The sequence below is a fragment of the Mustela nigripes genome, chromosome 4 (assembly GCF_022355385.1).
Source record: "Mustela nigripes isolate SB6536 chromosome 4, MUSNIG.SB6536, whole genome shotgun sequence".
NCBI classification, from domain to species: Eukaryota; Metazoa; Chordata; class Mammalia; order Carnivora; family Mustelidae; genus Mustela; species Mustela nigripes.
The window spans coordinates 75,607,499-75,627,325 of NC_081560.1; positions in this window are offsets into that span (position 1 = coordinate 75,607,499).

Here is a 19,827-nt window from a genome sequence, read left to right on the forward strand (position 1 = left end):
AATAGTACACAGAATAGATGCATCATTCTAGACAGAAGTGTGACTTTGTTATTGTCTTTATTAGGATCTTAAGTATGATTTAAGGAGAAGTGTATGAGTGCTAAATTGATAATGAATCTAGTATGATGGTGAATTTTATGTGTCAGCTTGGATAGAATGCAATCCCCAACTCTGATCAAGCACCATTCCAAATAGTACTCTATATTTATTTTTAGATGTGATTAATATTTAAATCAACAAAATCTGAGTTGGCATTTACATTCTAGTGGAAGAAGACAATAAATAACAAACAACTATATAAACTAGTACACAGCTAATCATATTATTAAAAAGAGTAATAAGAGAAAAAAATAAAAGCTTATAAAGGCCCCCTATATGGCTATACTTGGGTTTCTCAGCAGGAACCTTGTAGGCCAGGAAAGAGTGGCTGATACATTCCAAGTGCTGGGGAGGGGGGGAATCCTTGCCAACTAAGAATATGCTGTCTGGCAAAGATCTTCAGAAAAAAAGAGAGATTCTCCCAAACAAACAAAAGCTGAGGGAATTCAACACTACTAGAACTGCCTTATAAGAAATGCTGAAGGGAGGGGTGCCTGGGTGTCTCAGTCATGGAAAATCATCAGTTCACACAGGAAGACAGCAAGAGAGAAAGAAACAAGGGAATGACAAAACAGCCAGAAACCATAAGATGGCATTGTAAGTTCTGTCAGTAATTACTCAGTGTAAATTGATTGAATTCTCTAATCAAAAGGAATAGAGAGTTTGGATGGATAACAAATCAAGACCCAACTATATGCTCCTATAAGAGACCCACTTCAGCTTTAAAGATACACGTCGGCTAAAAGTGAAGGGATGGAAAAAATATTCCATGCAAGTAGAAAGCAGGGGTACCTGTCCTTATATCAGACAAAATGGACTCTAACCCACAAATGATGATAAAAGCAAAGAAGGTCCTTATATAATGATAAAGGGGTCAATTCTTTAAAAAGATAAGACAATTGTAAATATATATGCATCCAACAACAGAACATCTAATATATTAAGCAAAATACTAAGAGATCTGAAGGGAGAAATAGACTATAATACAATAATAGCAGGAGACTTCAGACAATGCTAGAGTATTCAGGCCCCCACTTTCAATAGTGAATAGATCATGCAGGCAGAAGATCAACAAAGAAATGTTCAAAACCAAATGGTTTCACAGATATGTAGAGATCATTCCATCCAATAACAACTGAATATACATTCTTCTTAAGCACGCACAGGACATTCTCCAGGGTAGGTCATGTGATAGGTCACAAGTCATAGCAAATTTAAGAAGACTGAAATCATACCAAGTATCTTTTCCAACTATAATAATATGAAATTCGGCATCAGTAACAGGATTATTCATAATAATGTAGAAATTAAACAACATGCTCCTCAACAACTATTGAATTAAAGAAAAAATAAAAGTGGAAATCAAAAAAATCTTGAAAGAAGCAAACAAATGAAAATTGAAACACAACAAACCAAAATCTATGAGATGCAGCCAAAGTAGTTCTAAGAGGGAAATTTATAGATATAAATGTTAACATTAAGGAAGATCTAGAATAAACTGATTTTATATGTTAAGGAACATGAAAAAGGAAAACAAGCTAAGCCCAATGTTTGCAAGAGGAAGTAACAAAGAAATGAAATAGAGACCAGAAAAAAAATAGAAAAGATTAATGAAATTAAGAGTTGGTTTTTTTTTTTTTGAAAAGACAAACAAACCTGACAAAACTTGATTCAAATTAAGAAAAACAGAAGATTCCAATAAAGTCAGAAACAAAAGAGGAGACATTACTACGATACCACAGAAATGCAAAGGTTTGTAAGAGATTACTAGGAAGAGATTACATGCCAACAGATTGGATAACCTAGAATAAACGGATTAATTCCTAGAAACATACACCCTACCAAGACTGAACTGTGGAAATAGGAAATCTGAATAGACCAATATATAAAGAGATTGAATCACTAACTGAAACCAACAAAGAAAATACCAGGACCAGATGGTTTCACTGGTGAATTCTATATTAAAGAAGAATTAGTGCTATTTCTTCTCAAACTCTTCCAAAAAATTTAAAAGGAGGAAACAATTTAAATCTCATTTTCCAGGCCAGTATTGCCATGATACCAAAGCCAGGTAAGAATACTGCAAGATGTGGACACCTGGGTGGCTCAATTGGTTAAGTGTCTGCCTTCAGCTTAAGTCATGATCACAGAGTCTTGGGATCAAGTCCTGCATCGGGATCCTTGCCCCGTGGGGAATATGCTTCCCCCGCCTGCCTCTCCCCCTGCTTGTGCTCTCTCTCTCTCTCTCTTTCTGACTATTAAATAAATAAAATCTTTTTTAAAAACATATTACAAGACATGTGAAACTAATATAACACTGAACATTAATTATACTGGAATTAAGAAATAAAATTGAATAAATGAATGGATGGTGGATAAATGAAAAGGCACACTACAAGAAAAAACTACAGACCAATATCCCTAATAAACATAGGTGTAAAATTTATCAATAAAATACTAGCAAAACGAATTCAAAAGCACATTATAAGAATCACACACCATGATCAAGCAGGATTTATCCCTGGGATGCAAGAATGTTTCAACATAGGCGAATGAATAAATATGGTGCACCACGTTAATAGAATGAGGGATAAAAATCACGTGATCCTCTAAATACCGGAAGAAAAAAACACTTGACAAAATACAACATACTTTCTTGATAAAAATTCTCTACAAATTGAGTATAGAGGAATATAATAAAGGCTATGAATGATAAGCCCACAGCTAACATCATACTCAACGGTGAAGGATTGAAAGTTTCTCCTCTAAGATCAGGAATTCCGTTAAAGGTTAACTTTTACCATTCCTATTCAACATACTACTGGAGTCCTAGCCAGAGCAACCAGGCAAGAAAAAGAAATAAAATTGGAAAGGAAGAAGTAAAATTGTCTTGGTTGTAAAAAAAAAACCAGGACTTTATATAAATAAATATATATGTTACTAAAATCCTCACCAAAAAATTTGTCTTTCTCTGTCTGGCTTATTCCACTTTGCATAGTGTCCTCCAGTTCATCCATCTTGTCACAAATGGCAAGATTACCTTCTGTTTTATAGCTGAATACTATTCCATTATATATATTTATATACATTTTTCATCCATTCATCTATTGGTGGACACGTGGGGTTCTGTGTCTTGACCATTGTGACTAATTCTGCAGTCAACACAAGAATGCTGATCTCATTTTCTTCAGATACATACCCAGAAGTGGGATTGCTGAACCATATGGCAGTTCTATTTTTAACTTTTTGATGACCCTCCCCAGAGTGTTTTCTCTAATGTTGTATCACCAGATTTGTGGTGATTGGTTACAGTAGCCTCAGGAAACTGATGCAGGCCTCAAATCAGAGAAGCTAAACATATATTTTTATTTAAAAAACAAAACAGTGAGGGTAACGAGGCTCTGAATTGGGCTGATGAGAACAGAGAAACATCTGTAGTGTATATGAGAAAGGTAGAAGTGTGATAAAAATTGGCTTAAAAAATGCTGTGACATTGATGGAGATGAGGAACTCTTTTAGAAGGAAGACGATTTATTCTTCTGGTTTAGAAGTGACATCAGACCAGAAGGTGCTCAGAAGTGCGGTCCTCAGGGTACTAACTAAGCACAGATGGGTCCTAATGTGTATTCTTTGCTTGAGTTCCACTCTTACTTTCCTAGTTCCCTTCTAATTGTAGGATTATACACCTGTGTCCACCTCTAAACAATGACAGCCCTTCTGTTTGCTTTACCAGAATCAAGTTCTGAATTTAGGCCAAAATGTATTTCGGTCTGTTCCTTCACACACAAAGTAGCTACTTGTTCCCAGGTCTCAGTGATAAGAGGCCTTTGTGGTTCATTTTCCTCACTCACATCTCTGTTTCAGATGCCTCCTCCCAGTTTGTAAACCCTTTGAGAAAAGGACTGTGTCTTTGCATCACTTGATTCTTGGGTTTGGCAAAGTCCTTGGTATCTAGTAGAGGTTCAATGAGTGTCTTTCTTTTGCCAAGTTTTTTATTTAGTGTGTATCTTCCTCTGGTTTAGTTTTGTTTTATCACAGATTAACATCTTAAAGTCTTCTGTTAACATATAGAAGAGAATTTTTATCTAAGGCCATAGAATTTTATATAAAAAATAGGGAGGAGAGAACATCATTACCATAAAATCTATAATCTAGCCTTTCCAACTCTACTGAAAAAAAAAATAAATAAAGACTTATGGGAATTATATACATAATTTTGTAAAAGAAAAAAAAATGTTCTTAAGATATTGGAGTGGTCTGGTATCAGTATTGTACCAATGTCAATGCCCTGGGTTTGATTTTGTCCTACAGTGACTATATGCCGTCATTTGGGGAAGCTGGATGAAGAGTCAGCAGCCCTCTACAGTTTTTTCAACTTCCTTTGAGTCTATAATTACTTCACAACACAAAGTTAAGAAAGAAGAAATAGGAGAACCAGTTACATTTAAGGATTTGTGGCTCTTAAAATGAGAGTAATTTGGGCTGAAATCTGAAAAAGGAGGAGTTACCTAGGAAGTAGGAGTGGGGAGACAGGCCATAGGGAAGAAGGGAGAGATTTAAGGTTAAGGTAATAGCCTGCTCAGAGAGAGTTTGAAGTACATAAAGAAGGACATTGTGGTTGGAGCTGGCTGGCCAAGGCAGAGAGTGGCATGAGGCACCTAGGGGGAATAGGAGTAAGCACAGTTGCCTGCTTTCTTCTGGGAGCCCTCCCTGACAAAGTGGAGATGGCTACTTGTGATCTCTGTTAAATAAATCGGTAAAATCTTTTTTAAAATTAAAAAAAAAAACACAGATCCTAAGCTATGTTGACATCCCCCACCTCAGACCCCAGCAGCATGCTGTAAGGAGAAATCTAATGCACATGGGGAGGCCACAAGACTTGACTCAGCAGAGCCTCTAGCCACATCAAGGGCCAGATGTGAGTGGGGATCTCAGACATCCAGCCTCGTTAAGTCTTCAGATGCAGACCCAGCTAGCATCTGACTGCACCATCATGAGACGAGACCCATCTCACTGAGCCCAGTCAATTCAGAGAACTGTAAGAGGTGGTAAAAACTGTTGTTTTGGTTCACTTGGGTGGCTCCGTCAATTAAGCATCTGACTTTTGATCTCAGCTCAGGTCCTGATCTCAGGGTTGTGAGCTCAAGCCCTGCATTGGGCTCCACCCTGGGTGTGGAGCCTAATTAAAAAAAAACAAAAAGCAAAAAAATCCAAAAAACATTGTTTTAAGCTAATTGATAGGTAATAAGTAATAACTCTTCCAGAGCCTATGAAGGATTTTCACTTACCTTAACTCTCTTGATTTTCAAAAGCATCCCTCTAGGCTGCAGTGTCTTGGTGGGCACCTCATTCACCCATGGGCACCACACCTAGAGCAATACTTGGCCCATTGAAAGTCCTCAATAAAAGTATAGGTTAAATGCAAAAAAAAAAAAAAAAAGTGTTGCTCTTTAAAAAGATTAAACAAAAGATTTTCAGGGAACACCTTCTGCACTTGTAGTCCTTTGTTCCAGTTGGAATGGCTAACACCAAGGTTAAAGACCTCTGCCCTTGGAGCCTGAAGAAATCAGAATAGCAAAGAGAAAAGCAGGAATGTTTCCAGATATGTGCAAAAGGCAAAGGTACATGATGAAATATTTTTACCTGGACTCTTTCAAAAGAGCCAGTTTGGGTCATAAGGAAAAGCGACCTTGGAGCTGAAAACTAATATTTTCGCTTCTCCACTGGGCAGCTACACAGAAATGTTTTCTCTCTTATTGATCGTTGTCTAGTGTATGGAGAAGCTCCTAGTCTCTCCAGTCAGAAAAACCTGGGCTTCTCTTTCAGCTGTCGGTTTGTATGGTTCTTAGGCAAGTTACTTCCTTTTCTCTAAGACTTTATTTCCTCATTGGCAATTAAGGTATTTCAAGAGCTCCTTGTTGGATTATTTGGGCATAAACTATTACAATAAAGGATTTAGGACAATACCTAATATCTAGAAATTTCTCAGTAAACAGAAAAATGATGTTGGCTGCTTTTACTTCATATTTTTCTTGCCCTTCAAGGCTACCAGTTATCTTGTGTGAAAAGGAAGTTGTGTTTTGTATTTATTCTTTTGACAATTACCTCAAGTGCCTTCTGGACTGGATGTTGGGCGCACACAGTGTAGGAGACAAGAAATTAGATTGGTCATCTGTATTGGTGCCACAAGGCAAGACTTCTTGGAAAATCAAGTAGAGAGCGATCACTTCTCTTGGGAGTGGTTTGAGTGTTAGAAAACTTCCTGGAGAATCCAGTAGGTACCTGTCAGGTAGACAGTAGGGAGAGGGTGTGGACACAGAGAACAGTGGAGAACAGCCCAGAAGCCTGGAATGGGAAGTGAGTTTGGGTGGTCAATTTCCTGTGTTGTGTGTTGGGAGGATCCCTGTGGTGGGATGAGTCTGGGAAGTAAGGTAGGAACCAGCCCCAAAAGGCCTGTTGTGCTGGGATAGATGGATTTGCATTCTTGCTGTGGTCTATTTGAAATAGAGTATTGAGATACGCCTTATTTTAGAGGGTCCACATTCTGACACAGGTGCAGTGAACTATCATAAAATGAACCACATCTTAACCTTTTGACTTCCATTATAAAGGTGAAAATGTATACCTTACAACTTCCATAAGTGAGGGAGGAAAAGAACACACTTTAAAAACCTACCCCAGGGGCACCTGGGTGACTCAGTGGGTTAATGCCTCTGCCTTCAGCTCAGGTCAGGATCCCAGGGTCTTGGAATTGAGCCCCACATTGGGTTCTCTGATCAGCAGGGAGCCTGCTTCCCTTTCTCTCTCTCTGCCTGCCTCTCTGCCTACTTGTGATCTCTGTTAAATAAATCGGTAAAATCTTTTTAAAATTTTTTTAAAAAAACACAAAAAACCTACCCCACATCTCCCAAGCACGTGGCCAATGTGCAAGAGAGAAGCTCTGTCCATAGCATTTCATTCCCCAGCATCGAGGAGGCACAACTCCTAGCATATTAGGCAGGAAATCACACTATTCTTTCTGAGGAGGAGGGAAAAGGGCATGGTAAGGGAAGGAGTTAAAAGAGTCAAAAGGACTCTTTTTAGTCAAAAGAGAAAGCTAAAACAGTATTATCAAGGTCAGGACTCTAGTAGTTTATTTCTATAATCAAACCAGTTTTCAGCTGCGGCTTCCCTATTCAACCAGAATTGGAAAGTGACAAATTCTTTCATTTCCAAAAAAGTTCATTGTCCTTCTTCAATTCTCTTAGGCAAAACATGTCTATCAGTGTGGGCATTGACCCCACGACTCCCACCCTTTAGAGTTTAAATAGATGACTCACCTGGGATTTATCGGTGGTTTTTCTACATCACTTTGGGAAAGTGCCAGCTCCAGCCAAGTTAGGGCTCAGACTGTCTGAATCATTTGTAAAAGTGCATGGCTATAATAATCTACCTCCATAAACTAAAAAATGGTATAAAAGTCTTTGGGATCTGACATATTCCAAGTCTGGAACATACAGACAAAACCTGGAGGGAAGTTATCGGGTTAAAGGGAGAAACTACTTGAGGGTTTCCTCTCTGAGAACAAATACTTAAAAGGATGGTTAAGAATGTTGGATGATGCGGTGTTTCACAGCACTTAGCATACATGAAAATCTTTTGCATATACTTTGATTCTGAAAACAAGTTTTTGAATAGCTAAATTTTCTGTTATGGGTTATTATTGGCTATTAACAGATGAAATTAAATTTCAAATACCTTTAAACTCTCTAAATTTGCATTTCCACCAGAAGAGTTACTTTAGACAACAATTTCATCTATTAGCATTACATATCAAAGCCAACGTCATAAGTGAGCTATGCAAATTCTCTGCACCAAAACTCCCATATATTTTGTACATCTCTTTATTTTAGATTTCACTCTGTATTTTAATCACTTGCAGCTTCTTCACTCTGTTTTTGGTTATTTTTGCATACCTGAGGGCTGGGTCTCTATCTTCTTGTCTTTATGTCTTTGCTGGGCTTAATGCCATGTCTTGACACAGTCGATGACTACTTTAGAAGTGTTGCATGAACCATGATAGTCATAGTCAGGAAATGGCACAGTTCTGATATCTTTATCCAGTTTCCAGAGACTTCCACCTTAAGACATGTGCCAAATATCTTCCCTTTGCTCTTCCCTGTTTACTCTCCACCTTCTCTCCACACTGCTCTCTGTGCTGGGAGATCCACTTCTGTGGGTTTAGCTGAAGGGGAGCCTGGGAGCAGCTGGAGGGGCCAACTGCCTTTCTCAAAGCAGTTTTCCTTGTCTAACACTTATTGTGGGTTCTGGCAACTGCTATTTTCCCTATCATGCCAACCTAGGGAAAGCACTGGTTTCCCCATTTTTGTGGCCCCAATGTCTCCCCTATCCGTTATGAAATATCCCCTACACCCTATATTCTGCCCACATCTTTGTTACTGGTTCCTTAATTAAATCTTCCTTGAATGTCCTAATTTGAGCATACCATTCTTCTCCTGCTGAGACTTGGACTGATTAAGGACAGTATGTATTTTTGCAAAAAGACCTACCATTCTTGACCAGTATAACGATTGCTTTCTTAAAACCATCTCGATAACCTCTGTAAGTCTAAATTCCTCCTTCATTTTTAGTGTGTAAAATCTCATGGTGTATAAAACCTCTTCTGAACCCCACTGCATCCTTTCCTGTGTCTCAGCTCAGCTAAATGAAGATCACACCTTCTTTCTTCCAGAGCTCAGCTCTTCACCCCCAGCTCTTCTTGTGTGGCGTCCCTGCTCTTGGAACTCTGAGAATACTTTCCTTAGAAGTAGCTTTACATATATGGCTAAAGAGAGCATGGATATTATGTTTTCATTGGGTATTGGGGGAGGCGGTGGGGGAGGAAACACAGGTAAACAAAACTGAATGATTTGTTTACTACTGAAATTCTTGGTCTTCCCTGTGCCTTGTGACCCTCTGAGAGGGGGGTGTGGTAAGCAGCATTTCTCAAACTCATTTGACCAATAGAAACTTGTTATCTAGAGGACCTTTGTTACCTACTTAGTACTTGCTGGCAGTCCTCAGTTCACAGTTTGGAAAACTTGGCTCTAGGGCATACTTCTAACTCTATCCCTCTCTCCCTCCATAAATATGTATTGAATAAATGAACACATATTTACAAAATTGGTCAAAGCTCTAAAAGAAAGAAGTGAAAGACAGGGTTCTGCAACCCTTCCCTTTTCCCCCCCCCCCAAAGATTTTATTTATTTATTTGAGAAAGAGAGTGAGGGGGAAGGGGTGGGGACATAGGGGGGAGCCCTATGGGTCTTACCCAAGGAGGGGGTGAGGGGCTGGCTGGACCCTAAGACTTGATCCCAGGACTCAGGGGTTGATCTCAGGACCCTGGGATAATGACTGGAGCCAAAGGCAGACCCTTAACCTACTGAGCCACCCAGGTGCCCTGACAGCCCCTTCCATTTAAATCCATGGTATCTACTGTGTCAGGATCTTCTAAATAGGTGTGCGCTGGGAGGGGGCCAGCACTTCCTGCACAATCTAGTTTGAGGTACTGATTGATGGTACCTGGCTATTGATCTAGAGGTCTTCTTCAAGACTTTAATAGTAGATTAATTGCAGATGCAGTTTTCCTCTGAGCTTTCTGCCTTGATCCTGAACTAGCAAAGGGTAGAAAAAGGGGTGGGCAAGAAGGAGTAGGATTTATCAGGTACTTGCAATGTGCCAGCTACTATTTTTGGATTATCTCCTTTCCTGGAGAAGCACACAGTCTAGGAAGCTTACAGGAAGGAAAAAATGTAAAAATAAGCATAACGAATGCAGTCTAACATAACGCAAAACATAGCATAAGGCGGTATGAATGAAGAGCTCGTACCCTGGTTTCTTTAACATTGCCTCATTATTCCACTATGTCAGCATCCATAATTATTGGCATTTGACTCCCTATTTTATTGTGGCATAACCTTGAGGCCAGACTGAGATAGTGTCCACCTACTCTCATGTCTTATGTAGAATTTTTTTTTTTTTGTAAGTGACTTAGTGAACTGGATGTTACTATGAGGGTAGAGGGAGGACATGAGCAGATAAGTTCGAGAAATCTTTTTAGTGACTACTTCACACCCCTTCCTCCGTCGATGTACAAATACTGGCTACTTTGATTTTAGGGTTTTCTTTCTTTGCCTGTGCATTTTATTAAAGGAAAACAGATTAAGAAAATCAGGCAGCATGTTCAAGGAAGATGGATAAGATGTATTTTTTCCTATTCTTCCTGCTGAGTCCAACTAGGAACACTGAACTTTGTATGTAAAACAAACATAAGAAGACTCTGAAAAAGGCAAACCAGATAAGGACATTTGAGACCAAAGAATGAATGACATGGTAGTGAATTTCCCACTTTCCTTTTTTTTTTTTTTTTTTTTTGCTTTGTTTCATTCTTGCCCCATATGTCCCCGGCTTGGAGCAGAAGAATGTGAAATGCCAGTGTATGCAGACAAAAAGGAGCCCCAGCAAAAGCCTGTTCTCTTCAGCCAAAGGACCAGGAAAGGGGCAACCTAGTAAGACAGAAAATGTTTAGACAGTAGCTACTGTACTCTAGCCAAACAGCATAGGAAAAAAACTTGTGATATCACTCAGAGCCACACCTAAAAAAGCTAAGTCTCAAGCCTCAGCTTCCATACTTGCTAGGCTATAAGAAGGCACCCCGACCTCACTGTCTGCCTCCAGCCATGTCAGGGAAGACTAAATAGGAAGCTGACTTTTCATCCTCACCTGATAGAAGTGAAGCACTCTCTTCCCTTTCCCTCCTGGGTGGTGTCAGAAGGGGTCCAGGAAGGGTTAGGACTTTTACCACCGCAAACTGGTCCCAAGGCCACCTCGCCGTTCTCCTCACTCCCACCCTTATCCGTACACCCCCACTCACCCTCCATGGTGCCGACATGACCATCTAGAGAACTCTAACAATGTACTTCTTCTCCCCCCAGCCAGGAAGTTAGCAGAGGAGTCCTAGTAGGAAGCCAGGACTCGACCAGTGCCCAGCCACAAGGAACCCCCCCCACAACCTCATGTGTGAATGGAGCCCAAGCAGAGAGCCTGGACTTCTCTCCCCATTTACAGGAATGAGGAAGGAATGATACCCCCTTTCTGCTGAAACAATGTCTAAAAATCAAGGAAAGCAGAAGGCTTAAGAAAAATCTAGAATTTCATAATATCATACCTCCAATGTCAATGTTTCAGTTGAGTCACACTCAATAGACCATAAACTGGGAAGATCTCAAACTGAACATGGTAAATTATTGTACCTTCTATTCCATTTTGCTGTGAACTTAAGCTGCTTTAAAAAGAAAGACAAAAAAGAAAACTAAATATAAAGAAAAATATTGTGAACAGCAAGGGAAAAATGACATCATTTTAGGGAAAAATGATCTGAATCATACTGGATCTCTCATAAGAAACTATTTTTCAAGAAAAGCACCCTCAACCCAGAATCCCATATTCAGTGAAATTATCCTTTAGGAATGAAGGAAAATGAAGACATTTTAATTGAAGGAAACCTAAGGAAATAGCTCACCTACCCCAACTACCCTAAAAGAAGAGCTAAAAGAAGTCCTCTAAATAGAAGATAAATGATAAAAGGGAGCTTGAAATATTGGGAAGAAAGAATGTGGTAAGCAAGAATATTGCTAATATAATAACCTGTCTGTCTCCTATTGTGTTTTCTAAATGTTTTTGCTGGTTGAAGAAAGAAATGGACTAAAAAATTATCACACAGCCTGGTATTGTTTTAAATGTAAGTAGAGGAAATCTATAAGACCCTCAGGTTATCAATAGGAAAGAGTAAATGACTGTAATGGAAATGACATTTCTACATTTCACTTGGGCAAATAAAATGCAGAAACAGTGGTAGACTGTGGTAAGTTATTCATATGCGCTATATGATACTCAGAACCACACAAAATGGGAGTTTAAAAAACATAACCCACAATCTCTCCCAGGAAATAGAAGTGGAGGGAATGCTTCCCAATTCATGTTATGAAGCTAGTATTGCCTTGATACTAAAACCAAAGACAGACAGATAGAAGGAAGGGAAGGAGGGAGAAAGGAAAGCTGCACACCAATATTCCTTGTGAATTCTTTTTCCTTATGAATTTTGACACCAAAATACAATGTATTACTACTGGGGAGGTAGAGGAGATCTCTCTGTGTTATTCTTACAATTGCATATGGCCTCTAAGTATCTCAAAATAAGAAGTTTTTAAAAACCAGAGCAAAGGAGTGAGTGAATACAATTTAGATTCCATCTGATATTATTCGTTGAGTTCCAAAATTGATTTACACATGACGGCAAGTTCATTTGGCTTCAGTAGGATTTCTGAACATTTTACAATACCCTTTCAATGGTTGAGGAAGCCTTAGGATGCCACAATTTTAAGGCTAGGAAAGAGTGTAGTAAGTGAAAACTAATATCAAATGCAAACTTGATGTTACTGTTCCTTTTCATTATACTATTTATGGACACTTCAATATCAGCAAATATCTGAATCTGTAGCAAAGTGAAGTGCATTCTTTTGAAAAGGTACAGTTTTGTAATAACCTTAGGAGTAAGTCAACATAAATGACCTAAAGCATAGTAACTCTCTTTCATGCTTATTCATTTCATCTCTAACCTTGACACCCTGTAGCCATTCCTGTCTACCTAATCATTCCCTTAACCCTCACAGAGCACAAGAATTCCATTAGGCAATGTGACCTTGGAACTCTCAATATATGCCGTTACTCTATGCTGACAGAAATGATATGACACTGTGATTCATAGCAGACTCTTCCCAACTGCTTACTGAAGGTCCATCATGGCACTTCTGTAAGTCCTCCCTGGTTTGAGACGGTGTAAAGAAGAATTCACTGGGAAAGAAAGAGCTGAATTGGAACCAATCCCATCTTCTTCATCGTACGAATACCTTCCAGTGTGAGTCAAGTAAGTCAGGAGAATTTTACAGTGAACAAAAGAAGACTGAGAACAAAAGCAAAATTTTTTAAGGAGAAAGCTAGGTCAGAAATGGAGAGGGATTTTTGTTTTGTTTTTCAAGCAATGAAAAGGTTTTGAAAAAAGAATTTTGGAGAGAAGTGCTAGATGTAGCATAGTTTGGAGAAAGTAAAGGCAGGGGCAATCAGTCTATGAACTCTGAGAAGATGGAAAAGTTAGCAGAGGTTGGAAAGGTCTGGTGGTAGTTTGGGAAAAGTGCTGTTAAGTGTGACCACGTGCAAATACAGTAGTTGAAGAGAGTATCTAACCATCTTCAGAGATGAAAGGTCAGGGTTTTTCACCACAAATACAGTATAGTGAGGGAAAGACCAAAAAGCATATTATGGTCAAGTTCAAGGTCAACTAGAGAAGGAGCTGAGTCCATCATAGTCTCTTCAGAGAAAACTGCTGTACATTAATTTGTATTTAAATATAAAATAAAAATATTATGTTATTGCATTATATAAATATTACATATTATCATATTACATATATTTTAACATGTTAGTAGATGGCATTTGTTCTTCCTTTTGTCTCTTAGAGAAAACTCTTTTTTTATAATTTTTTATGCTATAGCTTAAAATATTGATCTATTCAATACACATTTTTTAAAAGATTTTTATTTATTTGACAGACAGAGATCACAAGTAGGCAGAGAGACAGGGAGAGAGGGAGGAGGAAGCAGGGCCCCTGCCAAGCAGAAAGCCCGATGCAGGGCTCAATCCCAGGACCCCAGGATCATGACCTGAGCTGAAGGCAGGGGCTTTAACACACTGAGCCACCCAGGGGCCCCTAATTCACATTTTTTTTAAAGATTTTATTTATTTATTTGACAGAGAGAGAGATCACAAATAGGCAGAGAGACAGAGAGAGAGATGAGGAGAAGCAGGCTCCCTGCTGAGCAGAGAGCCCCATGCGGGACTCGGTCCCAGGCCCCTGGGATCATGACCTGAGCCGAAGGCAGAGGCTTAACCCACTGAGCCACCCAGGCGCCCCCTTAATTCACATTTAATGAGCCTTCTAGTCCTGTGGAGACTAGAACTATAGGTAGGCACAGCATCTGACTGACAGTCATCTTCCCTAGGGATACTGAACAGGGCAGCTGGAGTCACATGGCCAGAGTGGGAGTCCTAATGCCACTGTGTCTGAGCCACGTGGAAATTCACCTACTCTTCAGCAATCCCAATTTCTAACGTTTAAATCAAGAATAGCTTCTCCCTTGTTGACCTTAAACATGATTCTTGTTTTGATAATCGAATGAGATAATATATATGTGTGATAGGCTCTGTTCTCTATAATGCACTGTATATTTCTGCATGATTTATGCACTGGTTTATTCTCAGTCCATGGAAGGGCAGGAGCCATGCCCTGTTTTCTTTATATCCTCAAACCCCAGCACAGAGTCTGGCACATTTTAAGTGTGGGCAGCAAATGTTGGCTAGCTCAGTGAATCATCTTTAGGCGCATGAGTCTTACATACTACTGAGGTGACAATAAATAACAAGGTTAATAAATCTGTGAGTTGCATAGTACACTAGAAGTGATAAACGTTGATTTGAATCTCTGAATCAAAATAGAGTGATGGGAACTGAGGGTCCCAAAGATATGGAATGCAGTTTTTAAAGGGGACATCCACGGTTGGTCTCACTGAAAAGGTGGTGATTGGGAAGAGACTTGGAGAAGGTGAGGGTTTTAGTCATGTGAATATTTGGGGGAAGAAAATTGGGGCAGAGGAAATACCTAGCTCCTCAGTTGGTGGAACTCTGCCTCTCTTGTTTGAGGAACATGGAAGAAGCCAGTGTGGCTTGGGTGGAGGGAGGTGGGGAGAGGAACAGAAACCGAGGTCAGAGAGACCACAGAGAGGTTGAGCCTTCGCAGGCATGGCTCTGAGTGCACTGGAGGCCACTGGGGAATTGGGAGAATAGCAACATGATCTGACATTTCAAAAGAATCACTGGAGCTGTTGCTTTGAGAACGGACAAACGCAGAAAAGGGGGCAACAACAGCAGCAGAGAGATTGTTAAGGAGCTATTGTGTAGTGGCTCCTGGGCAGTACAGTCAGTTAAGCAGCTGTCTTTGGCTCTGGTCATGATCTTGGGATCCTGGGATAGAGCCCTGCATGAAGCTCCCTGCCGAGTGGGGAGTCTGCTTTTTCCTCTCCCTCTGCCCTCCCCCCGACTTGTGTGCATCCTCTCCCTCTTTGTCTCTCTCTGTCTCAAATGAATGAATAAAATCATGAAAGAAAGAAGAAAGAAAGAAAGGAAGAAAGAAGGAAAAGAAATAAAGAAACCATTGTAGTAATTCAGGTGAATTACTGTACCATGGTGGTAGAACTTGAGAAAGAGAAGAGATGAGATTATGGAACTATTTTGAAGGTAGAGCCCATGGGATTTCCTGACACACTGAGTATGGATTGTGGAAGACAGATGAACATGCAAAACGACTCCAAGGTTTTTGCTGAGCAGCTGGGAGACTGGAGCTGCCAACTGAGAAGGAGGCTGTTGGAGTGGACAGCTTGGAGAAAAGATCTGAGTCATTTTTCAACATAAAGGCACAATAGACATCCCGATAGAGATGTCAAAGATATAGTCATATATATGAGTCAGGAATCCAGAAAGGAAGTCTAAGCTAGACCCCTAGGCTAGAAATAATAATTTAGAAACTGTTGGATACAGGTGGTATTTAAAACCGTGAGACTGGCTGAAATTACAGAGAGCGTGAGAATAGACAGAGAAGTCCAAAGAGGGAGTCTTGGAGCTCTCCAGTGGTAGTATAAAAGTTGAAAGAAGAGGAAGACAGGGGCGCCTGGGTGGCTCAGTCTGTTGAATGGCCAGCTGTTGGTTTCAGCTCAAGTCATGATCTCGGGGTTGTGAGATCAAGCCTCCCTCCACCCCCCACCCCCACCTTGTGCTCTGCACTCAGTGGGGAGTTTGCCCCAGACTCTCTTCCCTCTCCCTTTGGCTTGCTCACGTGCTCTTTCTCTTTCGCTCTCTCAAAAAGAAAGGAAAAAAAAAAAAAAAGAGGAAGACAAAGTAGGCCGAGAAAGAGTGACCAGTAAAGCATTACAAAATCCAAGAAATGTGTGGTGTCCTGGAATCCAAATGAAGAAAACGTGTTATGGAAAAGAGAATGATGAACTTGTCAATTGTTTAAATTTGTGAAATAAGATAAAGACAAAGAATTGACCTTTGGGTTTAGCTAAATAGAGTTTATCAGTGTTTTTTAAAAGAGCAATTTTAGTGGTGCAAAAGAGTCAGACTTCTTAGAAGAGTGGTTTAAGGGAAAACAGGAGCAGGAAATGAAGACAGTGATAGCAATAATAATTTTAAGATGTCTAGCTGCACAGAGAGGGAGATAAACCATAAGAGACTCTTAATCATAGGAAACAAACTGAGGGTTGCTAGAGGAGGGAGTGGAGGAATGGGGTAATTAGGTGCTGGACATTAAGGAGGGCACGTGATGTAATGAGCACTGGGTATTCTATAAGACTGATGAATCACTGACCTCTACCTCTGAAACTAATAATACTCCATATGTTAATTAATTGAATGTATATTTTTAAAAAAGAAATCTAGTTGCAGAGAGAAAGAGAGAAATGGGATGGTAATTGGCAGGAGAAGTAGGGTCAAGAGAGTTTTTTGTTTTCTCTTTTTTAAGATGGAAAAAATAACAACATTCTATGTACCAACAAGAAGAATCCAGCTAGGATGGGAAAGTTGATGCAACAGGAGGAAACTCATTCTTCGAAGGATGGGATCTATATATAAAACTACAACGATCAGACCTGGTGGCAAGTACGGGCATGGACTTTGTTTCATGGTGGGACCATCCGGATGGTTTTGTGTTTTTTCTTTGGTGGTGTTCTTCAGCACAGTGTAGCCTTGCAGTAGTTGGATCATTTAAATTAGTCAGAGTCGTGGTTTTACCGAGGGAGAGCAATACAAAGAGAGGACAAAGGAGTTGCAGATGTTTACAAGATGGGTTATGAAGGAAGAGAGTACATCAAGGAAGTCAGGAACAGTAAAAAGGTGGTGCGATCAATGGATTGGAGGATGCATGTGTTTAACCATCTGGTACATTTGACACATCTTCACCACTCCCACTTCCCTGCCCTTGTTAAAACGGTGGCTAAGAACACTGTCTGGATTAGAGTTCTGGCTGTCAGTTATAAGATCTCAATTCTGTTCCACTTTAATTTTGTTTAGCCCTGCCCAAAACACATTGCCTCAATTGCTGTGGTTTCATTGCAAAGGTCTTGATATCCAGTGAGGTGAATCCCAAGTCATTTTTCAACATAAAGGCAAGATACATTTTCAGGAAAAAAAGAAGTGAGAAAACTCACCACTAATTAAAGGAAATACAAGAGTGTTCTTCAGGTAGAAGGAAAATGACCCAAGATAGTGACTTTGAGATGTAGGCAGAAATAAAGAGCAAGAAAGGGACAAAAACAAAGATAAATATAAGTGAACATTGACTCTATAAAGCAGTAACATTTTCATTAAGAGCCATAAATAGAGAAAATCAAAATATATGACAACGATGGTATTCAAGTCAGAGGTAGATAAATGAGGTTTGAGAGTCCTAAGATATTTGCATTGTTGTAAAAGAGAAGAAGGTAGCAATAGTTGAAGATACGTGTCATAATCTTCAGAAAGGGGTTAACTATTGAAGAGATAAGAGAATACATACTTAATAAGCTAAGAGAAAGGAAACCAAAATAATAAAAATATTCAATAAATCCAAAAGAAGGTAAAAATTAAGATCAACGAAGAAAGACAAAATGAATGGAACAAATGGGAAAAGTAAGATAACAGAGTGGTGGTAAGACAACTCTCTAAAAGTGAGAACAAAGGAGAAGTATTTCAAAATCCTACCCCAAAGAGAAAGTTAAGATTTCTTATAGCCTGAATATCATCAAGAAACCCAGCTTACTGATCCATTCATCTGTTGATGGACATCTAGGTTCTTTCCATAGATGTCCATCAACAGATGAATGGATCAGTATGGAATACTATGCAGCCATCAAAAGAAATGAAATCTTGCCATTTGCAACAACGTGGATGGAACTAGAGCGTATCATGCTTAGCGAAATAAGTCAAGCAGAGAAAGACAACTATCATATGATCTCCCTGATATGAGGAAGTGGTGATACAACATGGAGGCTTAAGTGGGTAGAAGAAGAATAAATGAAAGAAGATGGGATTGGGAGGGAGACAAACCATAAGTGACTCTTGATCTCACAAAACAAACTGAGGGTTGCCGGGGGGAGGGGGTTTGGGAGAAGGGGTTGGGATTATGGACATTGGGGAGGGTATGTGATTTGGTGAGTGCTGTGAAGTGTGTAAACCTGGTGATTCACAGACCTGTACCCCTGGGGATAAAAATATATGTTTATCAAAAATAAAAAATTAAAAAAAAAAAAATAAAAAATAAAATAAAAAAAAAAAAAGAAACCCAGCTTACCACAGTGGCTTAAATCTGGGCTTTGAATGAGTGAGTAACTGCATGGATGTGCAAGTAGGGTTGTTTCATTGTTATCAAATAAATATTAAAGGAGCCCTTGGAATTGGCCTTAACACAGGCAAACACAGAAACACTGTCACATCGGCATGGCTCCTCTCTCCACGAACACCCACTTGTCCTAGATTCTCACTTCCGTTCTGAAACACATAAAACCCATGATAAGCACTTTTTCAGGGACCACTTTGTGAGATGACTCAGACAGCCAGGCAAGCACATCTCGTAACTGGGAGCCTTTGTTTGCTTATTTTTGGGTTTTAGTTCAAGAGATTGCTAACTGCTTCCTGTATCTGCCCTTTTACTCCTCCAAAATTTCTTGTGTAGAAACCAAAGAGGCTATCATCCCTATAGTCTACCGACTTTTATAATGTCCTCCAGCTACCATCCAACCTTCATTCCAACTGAAGAATTCCAATGGCTTTCGTCCCTCTGGGGATGAAATCCTGGCCTTAAAAAAGGGATATGACAGGCACCTGGGAGGCTCAGTGGGTTAAAGCTTCTGCCTTCGGCTCAGGTCATGATCCCACGGTCCTGGGATCGAGTCCCGCATCGGGCTCTCTGCTCAGCAGGGAGACTGCTTCTCCATCTCTCTCTGCCTGCCTCTCTGCCTACTTGTGATAGCTCTCTCTGTCAAATAAATAAATAAAATCTTTAAAGAAGAAAAAAAAAAAAGGGCTATGACTACCTGTTAAGAAGACTCCTGAAGAGCAGGCCTTCTGGTTGATCCGAAAAAGAATCCTCATGGTGATGGTAGACTGGATGAAGAAGAACAGCTATTCTGAGGAAAAACTACTAAAGTAAATTCATTTCTGTCACCTAATTTGAGAATATGTCGTAGTTCAGTCAACCCCTAGAATGTTCTTCCAGACACAGGCGGCCAAGCTCCAGATTAACGGGCAGAGCAGGATGGAGAGGAGTGACCCATATAAGAGTGAGCATCAGAGCGACTGCCTCCTCCTTCTTCCTCATCAGCCTCTTCTGATCTTTTAGTCATAATACTATCTATTGGATTCAGCCACTGAATTGATGAAATAAACTACCCAGATTAAATAAACCGTCCAAGACCAGACAACTAATAAATGGCAGAAGTGAAGTTCATAGCGGGGTCTACCCAAAAACACGAGTTCCTGTGATACCTTGCTCTGCTTTAAGGTTCTCTGGGAACCCAACAAAGTCATGGGATGACTTTCGTTCTA